The sequence below is a fragment of the Mesoplodon bidens genome (assembly GCF_964165515.1).
Source record: "Mesoplodon bidens genome assembly, chromosome: 3".
Classification (NCBI taxonomy): Eukaryota; Metazoa; Chordata; class Mammalia; order Artiodactyla; family Ziphiidae; genus Mesoplodon; species Mesoplodon bidens.
Genome location: NC_138178.1, coordinates 50,194,061 through 50,207,826, shown reverse-complemented (window position 1 = coordinate 50,207,826; position 13,766 = coordinate 50,194,061).

Below are 13,766 nucleotides of genomic sequence, written 5' to 3'. Positions count from 1 at the left end.
AGCAAAGGTAAATTGGAGTTCCTAGGTACCGTGATGGGACTGCCGTGTGATCAAGCAGACTGGAATGTAGGCACCAGACCCCTCCATTTCTCATCTTTTGGGTTGTGAGTTCCTTGAGGAAAGGACTGTGACTAATGCACAGTCATGGTACCTTTTTCTGGGCCTTATGTGCAGAACTCACTGAATAATTATTGAACGAACACATGAAAACACTCCAATAGTGGATAAACCACTGCTCAAAATACGTATTTATTCAATATTTTCAAAGCCAGTTTTACCGAGTCACAGAAAAGAAGCTGTTTCCTTTTTTAAAATTATTTGTTTTCAATATGGAAACTCAATATATACTATTTAATGTGGTCATCTACCTTATTCTGCCTTATTCTTTGGCCTTGGTTCTAAGCCATGTCCCCAAGTCAACCCTCGCCTGTAGAGAATATATGTAAGAGTGTGCTGCATCACTTGATATGCGGATGGACTCACAGGGCATCCACCTTGAAGGAATGGTGGATATTTGGTTGTATAAATTCATGCGGACAGACATGAAAAAGCCAGCTGTGACACACAAAGCTCGTAAATTTTGAAGATTGATAATGACTTCATGCAACTTTACTATGCATTCTCTCCACTTCTATGCATGTTTTAAAAATTTCCTGTTACGAAGTTACATAAAAGAATCAGCCATATAACTTCTATTCTCACTTTGTCTTGATGCATAGACTGGTAGGGCTGCCAGATACTCTAAGGGCCATTTAGTCCCTGCCCTTTTACTTTGCTGAAGAGGAAACTGCGGATATGATGGTACAGGACTTCCAAAGTTCATTTGTAACAGACGCAAGAAGCCAGTTACCATAAGGGACTTAGTTTTCATTGCTGTGGCTGTTTCGAAGATGATACTTCGGGAGGGTTTTTTTAATTTTTTATTTTTTTTTTGAATGTGTAAGTAATAGGTAGTTGGGAAAGCATTGCAGACCCGTGGTTGCACCACACAGACTGAGGCAGGTATCATGTTGATAAATAAATTCACAAGTTAACATTAGCCTAAATATCCAGACCATGGAGGAAATTTTTTTTTAACATAGTCTTGAATTTTCTTCTAGTTCATTTTGGGATGTTAGATCGATTTAGTTTATAACACCAGAAAGTCCCTACATGACCTGCCCCCTGCCCACCCCTCCGAGCTCTTTCCCTGATATTTTCCTCCTTGTTCACCACAGTGCAGCTTTCCTGGCTTTTCTGACCCTCCAATATGCCACAAGTGTTCCCATCTCCAAGCCTTTGAACTTGCTATTTCCTCTACCTGGAGGTGTCTTTCTTCCATGTCTTCACAAGTCTGAGTCCTTCTCATCATTATTATTATTATTTTAAATATATTTTATTTTTTGGAGCGGTTTTAAGGTTCACAGCAAAACTGAGCAGAAGGTACAGAGATTTCCATATACCTCCTGCTCTTACAAGCACAGCAGCTCCATTATCAACATCCCCGGTACGTTTGCTACAACTGATGAACTTACACTGACACATCATTATCGCCCAAAGTTCATAGCTTACATTAGGGTTTCTCTAGGTGGTGTACATTCTTTGGGTTTCGACAAATGTAGAATGACATGTACCCAGCATTATAATATACAAAGTAGTTTACTTACCTAAAAATCTCTCCGCCTGTTCATCCTTCCCTTTCCATTAACTCCTGCTCATTATTATTTTATTTATTTATTTATTAAGATTTTTTTTTGATGTGGACCATTTTTAAAGTCTTTATTGAACTTGTTACAATATTGCTTCTGTTTTATATGTTGGTTTTTTGGCCGTGAGGCATGTGGGATCTTAGCTCCCCGACCAGGGATCAAACCTGCACTCCCTGCATTGGAAGGTGAAGTCTTAGCCACTGGACCGCCAGGGAAGTCCCTGCTCATTATTATTTTAAATCTCTGTTCATAGATTACTTTCTCAGGGAAGCCTTTCCTCAGCAGCCTCTCCAAAATAGCAACCTCTCTTCACCCTAGTCTTTTTCTACTCCTTACTCTCTTTTGTTTTCTTTATAGCATTTACTAACACCTGAAATTATCATATCATTTTGGCTAATGGCTTTTACCTACTTCTTTTACTTCTACTTCCAATAGAAGATCCCTAAATAGAATATATTGTTCACTGCTCTATCCCCCAGCTCCCAGAATAGGGTCTGGCTTATGGTGGGTCCTCAGTAAATATTTGTGGAATATATAGATCTACTGAGTTTCTTTAATGTTGTCAAGGACTATACTGGTGATCCAAACATGAGTCAGACACAAACCCTTTTCTAAAGGAGCTTACAACTTAGAAGGGAAGATAGTCACATTTATCACATGATCTGATTAGTGCCATGATTAAGCGTCATGCTATAAGAATCAAATGAAGGACCATCTAACTGAGACTGGGGGAATCAAAGAAGCTTTCCCAGAGAAAATAATACTTAGACTAAGACTTAAAGAATAAGGAGGACTTGACCTGGGGAATAGAGGATGTCAGTGTGCTACCCACACCCCCTTAACATTCACCAGCAGGATGTTCCGTGACCCCACTACTCCTGACTTGTCTGAGAGCAGGATCAGGCAATGCAGGCAGCAGGCTGGAAGTGCTGGAGAGTTAAGTCCTGCCAGGAGAAGCCCACAATCAATGACTACTTGCTTCCTTGTCCTTTGGGTAGGTGGGCAACCCCGATGCATTCTGTACTGTCAGAGATCCCCAGGAAGGTTGAGCCTTGGTTACTCACCATTTGCACTCACTGTTGAATTCCTTCTCTTCTCTGTCTCACATCCTCACTCCTCTACTTGCTGCCTGGGGTCACCTCGCAAATAAAGTTCTTTCACTCAAATGCTTGTTTTAGGTTCTGATCCTGGGAGAATCCAACTTAGAATACTTGGCAAGGAAAAAAAAAGAGCAAGGGTATTCTGGACAAAGACAGCAGCTTTTATGAAAGCCCAGACTTGGAAAAGGGCCTGACATATCTAGAGAATAATGAGAAATTAATTATGGATTAATTGTGAGGTTAGTGGCAGGGGGTAGCACAAGATGAGGCTGGAAAAATATTGGACGGGCTCATTTGCCTCTTGGCATGGATTTTTCTAAGAATAGTGGTAGCAGATTTTCGCTAGTCGACCTATAGTTCTCCCTATGTGAACAGGAAAAAATACATGTATATACACATTTATATACATATATATATATATACACCAAATTATATGTATATATACATACATGCACGCATATATATTTAACATATAAGTTTATAAGTGCTGAAATCTACACTTTTGAAATAGAGCAGAAGTACTTGGCTTATGCTGGGAATGACACCCATAATCTTGTTTTCCTTCAGACTCATCAAATTGTACTAATTAGACACAGAGCAGTAGTAACACAGATGAATCTCAGTTTTGTACGTGAAGACAAAATGAGGACAAGAACTGGTCAGTATGAAATCATTTGTAACTTGATCTTGAGTTTTCAAATGAAGATCTGAACAGTCTCTCAGGAATAACATGGCTTGTGTCTGGGCCTTCCCCTGCTGCCTGGCAGGTCTGTTGGGAAGAAAGTATCTGCAGCTTCCAAAGTGTTTTTGGTCCTCACGTCCCTGACCTCATGCATTTTTCGAAGGGGAATCTTCAGAGAAACCCATGCTGCATTTAACTTTGGGCTCTCTCTTGTGAGCTTGTGTCTAACCAGACACAGCCGATCTGAATATTTCCTGCATGCTAAGCAGACCATTGTCAGCTGCTTCCTCTAGGCTAGATTGTTATAAATGCTGTTTATGATCCTGCTATGACAACTGTGAAGGACATGGCAAAGAATTTATCACAGGATTATTCATCCACCAGCAGAATACCTAATAAGATTCTAAATGACCCAAGATGATAATAAGATCTAGCTTGTAGCAATAAGGTATTAATAAACTGCTTTTTTCAATAAGGGAGAGTCCTGGCATCATTACCCTGACATATTTGTTTTGCTTATATTTTGCGAACAAAGTAAGGCTGCTGGATTGAATAGTAAATTTATAAGAAACCCCTGATGTATGAAAAATACAACCCACGTGAAGTAGAACCCATAGGTTAAAGTCAAGAGCATGGTATTTGCCTATGACATCCGAGAGCCAGACTCCCAGGCCATCCATTCTAATTGTTCCGTGCCATTTGCCTTTGTATTTAAAAATTATATAAGAATAATATATCGCCTGCTGTTGACCACAAGGCCATAATTCAAATGAAGAAATTTAGTAAAATCATAAACCAGGAAAGTGTAGTGTGGATGAATAATGGATGAAACGGGTACACTGAATTCAAATGAAATCTGGGATTCTGCTGCATGTTCCTGTTTTGAAAATAAAACTATTTAGTATTAAGTTAATATTAAAAAAATGGATCCTGTTTGTTGAACTGAACTCAGCTGTTCCTAGGGTAGAAAGTGGCAGAGATTCAAGAACCTGTCATTAGTGAATATTTTGAATATGAGAAGCTGAACAAGTTGAAATGTAACTCCGCGCTGCCCTCGTTTTACTTTTCTGCCTTAGAGCTTCTCTCTCTGACAACACTGTGCAAGGCCCCAAAATGCAAAAAATAACTTTTACTTCACTTCCAGAAAAGTAGCCTTGTGCCTTGGAAGGTGTTCTCTAGTGGATTAAATTCATCAGATCAAACATCAGCATTGAAATCAGCAATGGTTGTTGTTTTTTTAAATGAGCCATAATGTGTATACAATAAAATGCACAATTCTGAAGTGTGTACAATTTGAAGACTTTTGACAATTGAATTTCTGTGTAATTACCACTCAGAACAAGTTAGGGAACATTTTCATCTCCCCTAGAAAGTTCTCTTGTGCTCTGTTTCACTCAGCATCCTCTGATTCTTAAACCCAGGCAACCATTGTTCTGGCTTCTGTCCGTTGGATTAGATTTGCTTGTTGTTGAACTTCATATAAATAGAAACATAAAGTATACTTTTTTGTGTCTCCCTTTTTTTTACTCAGCATATGTTTTTGAGATTAACTTAGGTTGTTATGTATATCAGTTGCTCATTCCTTTTTATTGCTATATGGATATATATACCACATTGTGTTTTTCCATTCTCTTGTTGAGAGACACTTCGTAGTTCCCAGTTTGGGGCCATTATAAATAAAACTGCTATGAACATTTATGTACACCTCTTTTTTGTTAACTGAAAATGGATCATGACCTAGACGTGAAAGCTAAAACTATAAAGCTTCTAGAAGAACATAAATAAAATCTTCACAACCCTAGGGATAGGCAAAAATTTCCTAGATAAGATACCCAAAGCATGAATTATAAAATAAACAACCAATAAATTGGACTTTGTCAAAATTTAAAACTTCTGCTCTTTGTGTACAGATCTTTTTGAGGACCTACATTTTCACTTATCTTAAGTAAATACCTAGGAGTGGGCATACTAAGTCACAGGGTAGATGTAGGTTTTATTGTGTAAGAAACTGCCAAATGGTTCTCCCCATTGTTCCGTTTTATAGTCCCCCCAAACAGTGTGGAACAGAGTTCCAGATGCTCCATGCCCTTGGCAACATTCAGCGTTGTACATTTCATTTTAGCCATTCTGGTGTGTTTGAAATGGCAGCCAATTGTGGTTTTCACGATCAACAGTGTTTTTAAACTTAAAAATGACCAAACAGGCGGGTTGACAACTGGGTGGATTTGTGTTTAGCTTGGAATCACAATTTGCCACATTCGTTTTTGTGTGAAGTGCACACGTTAAACGTTTAAAGCAGGATACTTGACCATTGCCTTTTAGACTGCCAGGTCATCTTCAAATTGCCTTTGATCACATTCCTTCCATGTTTGTTTCCAACTCTAGCTGCTCTGCCCACTGATTAGTATTAATTCATGAAAGTATTTAATATTTTTAGTTAAGCATTCCACCTGACTAGTCTAAAACACACAACTAAAATGACCTAGAGCCTTGGGGAAATTACTCAAGTCACAAAGAGTACTGTTTCATGTGCAGGGCAAGATATGCAGGGATTCTAACGCTGCTTTTCTGTTAAAGCACAATAGATTTTGCAAAGCCTGCACTGAGGCATTGGACTTAGATGGAAGCTTAATGGAAATCACATGCTAGACCTTCTCAACAAATTCGAGTGTGGATCCTTACTAAAGTAAGAAATGATAAAATTGCTGCCTGCTACCTAGAGGTTATGGCATTTACTATCAGAGAATCTCTTGGCAAATAGGGGCTTTAACTCCTTTTTAACATGAATTTACACACTTCACATGGGGCATGCCTACATATGGGATGGGGCCTATTGAGTTATAACCAAAATGTCTGCCTCCATTTTAGTTTAGGGCTGTATGAAAATGGCATTCTATTCCATGTTGAACACCCTTAGTGTTCTTTAGGATAGAACTTCACATTACTGATCTTCGAAGAGCTGCTTTTGCATGATATACTACAAAGGCCAGGCAGTCTTCAAGTGTCTGATGGTTATACTGCCACCTTCTGAGAAAAGTGGCCAAAAGCTGTTCCCTGAATATAAATTGCCCTCTCTATGTGGTGTGACCCTGCAGCCCTGAGTACAGCTGATGGCCTGGAAATTGCTGGCTGTCACAAAGGCACTTAGCTATAGGCTGAGCGTGATGAAAATGATGATGATAATGATGACAATAACAACAGACATTAATCGAACACTTATCACTATCAACTCTATTGTCTGTAGCTTAGTTTTTTTGTTAGGAATATGACCCATAACATAGAAAACGCTTTGGGTTGCCACGCTCTGCCACTAGGGGGTAGCATAATTGCTATTGTCTTGTGTCCTTTAAATGCGAATTCTGTTTACAGTTCTTTAATCTTTCCAGGTTTAATTTTTTTCCCATTTAGAAGGAATATAAGTGATCCTCTGGTTAATACAGTAATTTTATAATTTGTTCTGAACCTGGTGTCTCATAAATACTGCAAAAGAAGTACAGTGAGATAATAACATTTTTTTCTCTTTTCAATCCATTGTTTTAAATCTTCACTAATTATTCTACTATTAATTCGTTTTGCTGGTTAAAAAAAGTGTCTGCTATCATTAATAACATATTAGTATGCACTTTCTGTGCTTTGCACTTGCTTATAGCACTTAGCCTTCCATCCATTATATGAGAAGGGGTTATGTACGGTTACTTTGAGGGGCAGGGAAGTGCCTTTCGTATGCTGGGGAACATGGCAGAAGGTACGCACCCTACTTCAAGGATTTTAGGGTTTAGTTGTAACATGAAATGTATGCACGTCAACTAGACTTATCAGACTTAAAACAGGAGTGTTTAAGAAATCTCCCAGCATGATGGAGAATTGATCAATTTCTTGTGATTTGGTTAATTTCTTTCTTTATGTAGTTTGAGACCATGTTGTTTGGTTTATTCAATCTCATGATTGTTATATTTTCTTGAGGAATTAATTGGTCCTTTTATTTCTCATAAACTAATGACAACTTTAACTCCTAGTAAGTTTTCTCCCCTCTTGAATGCTCTCTGATCTTAGTACTTTTAAACTTTCTTTGGGTTAGTATTTGTATACTAACTTTCAACTTTGTATCATTCTGTTTCATGCATGTCTCTTTCAAACAGCATATAACTGAATTATTAAAAATTTAAGAATATCTCTCTCTAATTGGCCAGTTTAATCTGTTTAAATTTCATTGTTTAAATCATGATTTCTTTGGACTTTTCCCCATAATCTTGTTTATTATTTCAGTGTACCTGCCTTTTCTTGGCTTAGTTTTTTTCCTTTACTGGCTTCTCTTGGTTAGTCTGAATTTTCTTATGCCTTTTCCCCTTTCCACTGGTTTGAAATTTATATATTCTATTTCTTATCTTTTAGTTATCATTAAATTTTTTTATATCTTTATTGGAGTATAATTGCTTTACAATGTTGTGTTAGTTTCTGCTGTATAACTCCTTTTTTTTGGTCTTTTTAAATTTTATTTTATTAACATCTTTAAATTTTTAACTTGTATACTTCAAGCCAAAATTTATCCCAAATTATACAAGGACCTTTGTACCCAAAGATCCCTCTCATCATCCATGATATTTTTTTCCCCTCAGGATTTTAATTCTTCCTTGGTTAAAAACTAGTCTTCTTTACCCTTGGTTTTTCAGTGCGTGTTACTGAGATTTACCTTACATGTTTATCAATTTCTTCCCTCACTATTGCTCCTTTGCAATGTTACTCCTTCATTATGGGTTCAGTTTTCTTCCTACTACAATACATCCTTTAGTGGTTCTTTCAACATGGGTGGTGAATAGTAAAGTCTCACAATCTTCATTGGATTGAAAAATGTCTTTATTTTGTCATGCTACTTGAATGATCATTTTGCTGACTTTTTCTCCTCAGTGCTTTGAAGATACTATTCCTTTGTCTTCTGGTCTCTCTTTTTAAAGTATTTTGTTGAAATATAGTATACATATAGAAAAGCACATATAGCATTATTATACAGCCTAATGAGCCCATGTAATCAAAGACTAGAAATCAAAATCAAGAAACAGAACCTGGCCGACACCCCAGAAGCCTGCCCCTCATGCTGCCTGCCAGCCACTACCTACCCTCACCCACCAACAGTTAAACTTTATCCAGACTTCTACCAGCATAGATTAGTTTTGGTTTGGTTTCTATTTTTGCTGATGAGAAGTCTGCCATCAATCTAATCTTTATTTATTTATAGTTAGTCTTTTTTCCTCATTTCTTTTAAGATTTTATTTTTGATCTATAGTTTCATTATAAGATGTATATACACATATATATGTGTTTGTGTGTGTGTGTGTGTGTGTGTGTGTGTATATATATATATATATATATATATACACATATATGGCTGTGTATTTATTTCTCTTTGCCCTACTTTTCTCTTGGCATGTTTCCTGAATCTAAACACTTATTTTTCATAAATTCTGGAAAAAATCCCATCTTTTATCTCAGTGAATATTGCTTCTCTCTCACGCTTTTTTTCTTCATCTTTCTGAAACTCCTAAGAGATATAGATTGAATCTTATTTTGTCCTATATAACTTTGAACTTCTCTTTTATATTTTCTATCTCTTAATTTTTTTATATTGCATTCTGGATAATTTTCTGATTTATTCTTTCATTCATTGATGAAATTTTTTTCATTGATTCTCTTCTATTGTATCTGACTAATGTTAAACCCATTTGTTATGAGTTGAATTGTGTCCTCCAAAAAAGATACATTGAAGTCCTAACCACCAGTACTTTAGAATATGACCTTATTTGGAAATAGGGTCTTTATGGAGGTAATCAAGTTCAAATGAAGTCATTAGGGTTGACCGTCATCCAGTCTGACTGGTGTCCATAAAAAGAGGGGTGGAATTGGACACAGAGACATGCCCAGAGGGAGGACTGTGTGAAGAGACACGAGGAAAACACTGTGTGAGACTGGAATTATACTGTCACAAGCCAAGGGACATTTGGGGCCACCAAAAGCTGGAAGAGGCAAGGGAGGATCCATCTTTCCTTTACGGGTTTCGGCGGGAATGTGGCCTGCCAACACCTTGATTTCAGACTTGTAGCCCCTAGAACTCTGAGACTATACGTTTCTATTGTTCCAGGCCACCCAGTTTGTGGTACTTCGTTATGGAAGCCCTAGAAAACTGATATACCATTTATTTAGTTTTAAATTTCAATAATTCTATTTTCCATTTTTTCCAGAAGTATAACATGACTTAGTCAAAGCTATTTCTTTTTGTTGTATGGCGTCTTGTTCTTACATCATGGCTTCCAATCTTTCTTTTATGTCTTTGTTTTGAATATGTTTATTTTTATTGCCTGCTTCAGATTGTTCTATTATCTTAAATTCTTAGAGTATTAATCTCCCCTTTTGCTCTGCCTGTCTGCTTACTCTCTCTTTTGAAGGATTATTTCCTCTTGTGATTTGTAATTTTTTCTTTGAGTTGGCAAACTTACTTTTAGCAAAGGGTTTTCCCCATTTGGGGGAGGCCCCGTGCTCCTTGGGTTGTGAAAATACTTCTACAGAGTAGTTTTGCATTTTCTTATGATAGGCATCTCAGTGGTTTTATTGGTCTGCAGCCAGTTGTTATTTTAATTGCTACACTGAAGTTTCCTTCTGGGTGGATAACATGAGTTCAGACTCTGTACCCTACATGCCCAAATATGCCTTCTAGTATCCTGACTTCATATGGGCTTGTCATTCCTAGTTCCCCATCTTGCACAAGCTTTATTCTACCTTTCCTGTTACTAAGTGGGCAATTGAACCCCAGCCTCTTGCCATTTGGGCCAATATGTAGACCCAATATCCGGCTGGGCCACCAGAGCATCAGTTTACAAATGCCAAGATGGCGACTCTGGCTATGCGTTCTTCATTTCTATTACCTGGGGATTTCTTCTCTCTTTCTCATTCTTTCTTTCATGTTTGGTTCTCTTTCAGAAAAGTGCTACATTTCCCCCAGCATTTCTATGCATGTTTAGAGGAAGGAGACTGGGGACTGTGTTAGTGCAGGCTGCTGTTTCACTGGAACAAGAAGGTGGGACCAACGTCTGACACTGAGTGACAGGGAAGAACTAGTAGTACATGCTGATAGGGTTTTAAGGAAGGAGAAATTGACTCAAGAGTGGGAACAGCCGAGCAGTGAAAAATGCTAGGTAGAGTTCAGATAAGGGAGGGTTTAAATACTTAAAAAAATTATTTTACACGTCAGATTCAGAGCTACATGAGACGACAGAGATGTCCATTTAATGACCAGCATGATCATACTCACACAGTGTTGTTATTTTCTACAGATTGACACCGTTCCTCTTCTTCCTGCTCTTCCCTTTGCCTTTTCCTTTGTAGAAACAAAAGTCTGCTCTGTGAACCACAGGAAGCCAGGTTTCTGCAGGAAACCCCACATGGCTTCAAAACCTCACCATGCTGACTTAGTCCTCAAGGCAGAGGACGGTTGGGAAGAAAGGAATTAGATGTGTTTCCAGGGCGTTTGAACATGTAGTTAATGGAGGAAGGAGACTCAAGTCAGAATTTTTGCTTTTAATTTTTAATTTCATCAACTGTGACTTTGTTGTCTGAAAAAGAGAGTGAAAAGCAAATCTCCTGCTCCACTTTGGAAATGCTTTCAACACCCACTCAAGTGGGGATAGCTATCTAATCTAACTACTAGAGGGGGTTGCAAAAATTAAATGAGAAAACAGAAGTGAACATGCCTTAAAATAAAAATGTGTTGCATAAGAGAGACACAGTGACCTAGTGGTTCAGCCACTGGACTCCAGAGCCACACTGAGTTTGAAGCCCTAACTCTGCCACCAACTGGCTGTTTGGGAATGTTGCTTAAATTATCTGTGCCTCAGTTCCCTCATCTCTAAAATGGGGATAATAACAGATGTACCTCTCAGGGTTGTTGTAGGGGTTAAATGAGATATTATAGTACCTGTTCTTAATAGAGTAAGTTCTCAATGAATGTTACTTTTTTATTTCATCCCTTGATATCACAATCATACAAGCCCTAGTCTTAGGTCCAGGGACCCCAAGCAGTTCTAGAAATAAGATCAGAGTGCTGGGGAACTCTCCGGAATTGTACCCCCAAATATTCTCTGTGGGTGTGTGTCTTTGTGTTTGTGCATGCGTTTGTAAGGGGGTGGGACATTTTTCTTTGGAGCCAGTTCATGTTTTTTCATCAGATTCTTAAAAAGATATAAAACCCAAAGAGGGTTCAGAAGTACTTCTGTTTGAATCTAAGGACCTTAGAGGTAAAATAGTCTTTGCATTCCCTAAAGGCTTTACGGCTCTTGTTTAGCTCAGTAAACATAGGTTGGGAGCTGGGCACTGGTCTATGGCAGTCATTCAGCCTTGCGGGACAAACATTCTCACCCGGGTAACTCTGTACCTAGGAAGGACCCAAACCGGAACCCAGAAGATCACTCAGATGATTTCTGCTGAAGGCGATTAATGTCATGACTTCTGTTACGGGCAATTTCAGTGCAAGGTGAGTCAAACTTATTACTAACATGGTCTGTGGAAGGACTGAAGATTCACTTAATCTTTCCTTGAGAGTAATGTAGGACTTCATCCCTTCTCATGAAGTGCTATGAGAGCCGTCTGGTCATTTCCAGTGAAAACCAAAGGTCATGAGATTGGGAGACCTTGGTGAAGTATCCTAAGATTCATAGTGGGGGATGCACCAAACTTGATAAATTGTAAGAATCATGACACTCTTTTCCTCTATCCTTTGAACCCTTTCTTGCTTTGATTCAGCCCAGGCATTTAAACACTTGACAGGGCTTCTAAAGGTGTAAATGTCTAACTTTATTTCTTTTTAATGATGTGTGTCATCCAAGTAGCGATGCTATCAATAGGGGATGTGTTTCTGTTATTTTTTTCTCTTCTGCTCTCAGATGCCTTTTAACATATGTAAAAATATTTATATAGTGTTTCAAGTCTGCAGCATTCAGCACAGACATGCCCTTTTTGAGCTTTCCCTTTTGGTAATATATTTAACTCAAAAGAAGTCATAGGCATATTGGGGGCAGATAGTAGGTACAAATCTGACAAAAAGCTAATGAGCTCTCCTGTGATTATCACAGAGGACGGTGACTCATTAAATCTCATTTCCTGGGCAAGTCCACATAGGGAGAAGAAATGATCTCAAATAAAAGCCTGAGAACCTAATGCAGTCCGCTTTATGGGCATCTGTATAAGCAGCCACATGATAATCAGTGCAAATAGTGAAATGTTGTAATGAGATACTCTGAAATATTTAATTGGTTACTTGATTAAATTTTTTAGTAGTTTTGTTGTTTTCTGTTAGGAATTAGCCCCATAGCAGGGAGGGTGCTGAAACCAAGTGGGGTTGCCTTGTGGTTGGATTCAATCCAAGCTCTTGTTCCCCTACCTGGTATCTCCTTATGTGTATTAACAGTATCATCGATACTCAAGGCTATGCTGAAAAGAGGGTCAGGATGGTTAGAATCCATAAAGGCTTCCCCTTTTGGTTCCCAAGAATATGAGTATCTGCTTAGAATTAATCCTCCTCCAGCTTCCTTAGAGTGAACCATTTTTTTTCCTAGGGGTTTTGCACTGCTAAGAATAAATTTTTCCCAAAAAAGGGCAAGCCATAAGTAAGATGAAAGAGACTGCAGTTTGTTTTTGACACCTTAACTTCCTTTAAATATCCATCTTCACCTTCCCGGCATTTCCTTTGTATCAATATCTTTCTCATCGTTAGGTCCTGGTAGCTTTCTAATCGTGAGTTAGTTAAATAGCTTAAGATATTGTTCTTCTCAGAGACTCATAGATGCAAATAAATGAATTTCTAGTGGTAGAATTTTAGATGTCATAATAGGTTTGGTGGGGTCATGATATTTAGTATGTCTGAAATCACACCCATTCATCAGGCCAGCTTTATTCCTTCATCATCCTGTGTACATGGGCACTGGACTGTTTGTGAGAGGAATTGCTGGTTGACTGGGGAGCGGAGACGGAGCAGGCCTGTGTGGTACCTGTTGCCATATGACCAGTTACTACCTCATCTCATAACCTTGTTTGAGAATGTCGTCCTGAAACAGGAAAAATCCCTCTCGGCTTCATATTCTTCCATAACCTTTGCATTTCTAGATTCTATCTATGTCGTCAACTTCTAGACTTGTGACTAAGACCCATGGTTTCTGCCACCACAACCATGAAGAGAAGGATCACCCACAGATATGATTTATTTTTAAAGGGCCACGGGCAGGATTCCTAAAGGAGAAGTCATTCCAGACAGCC